We start from the raw sequence: 660 nt of genomic DNA, 5'->3' as shown, positions 1-660 counted from the left end.
CGCCTCTTCCTTAAAGAGCCCGCACCCGCGCGGCACTCTTAAAGCCGCAGCCCCAGAGTCAGAGTCTGGCTCGCGTCGGGGCCCCGGCCGCCACCCAGCTCTCGGCAGCCTCGGAAGGCTCTTCTGGGTGTTTGAGCCTCGCCTCCTTCCTGCAAACCCCGCTGGCTCCGTCCCTTCCTAAGGCTAACACCCCGACTCGGCCCATCGCCCCAGATCCCCGGGCAGACTGCGCTCCCTCCTCCCCAGCCTTGGCACCCCTCGCTTCCCTCCACGTCCAGAGACACCCACGCCCCCGCTGGCCCCGCGTCCTTGACTTAGTCCCAGCTCACTCTGGCCAAACCTCTCTACAGTTCCCTCCTTCCCCCCACGTTCCCCGTCCCCAGGCCTCTCCCAAACCCGAGATTCTCTGCAGCGCTCCCAGACCCCGGCTGCCATGACGCCCTATAGGACCTCAATCTGTCGCCCGGTCTCCCCCATTCCAGACCCGCGGGTGGTCGGATCCGAGCCCCAAGGCTGGGCCCTCTTCCCTGGTTCCTTCCCCCTTGCAAAATCCTCCTCCCCACGCCGGCCGGGCCCAGCCTGCAAGCTCCGGCCCCAGGCCTGGCGTTCCCGGGTCCCTAAAGCGACCCGCACTCACCTCGCTCTCCGCACTCACTGTCG

At 67.7% G+C, this 660-nt stretch overlaps 1 protein-coding gene across 1 annotated transcript in view; it reads right to left on the bottom strand.

The window, feature by feature from the left end:
* Positions 1-660, bottom strand: part of SLC35C1 (solute carrier family 35 (GDP-fucose transporter), member C1) — a 7,827-nt gene extending 7,167 nt beyond the window's left edge. Inside the window, exon 1 of the mRNA XM_014543315.1 lies at positions 638-660. The gene's annotated coding sequence lies outside the window, so the exon portion shown is untranslated. The remainder of the gene's footprint in view (positions 1-637) is intronic.

The sequence above is a fragment of the Myotis brandtii genome, unplaced genomic scaffold (assembly GCF_000412655.1).
Source record: "Myotis brandtii unplaced genomic scaffold, ASM41265v1 scaffold324, whole genome shotgun sequence".
Lineage (NCBI taxonomy): Eukaryota > Metazoa > Chordata > Mammalia > Chiroptera > Vespertilionidae > Myotis > Myotis brandtii.
This window is presented reverse-complemented; position numbering and strand designations above follow the sequence as displayed.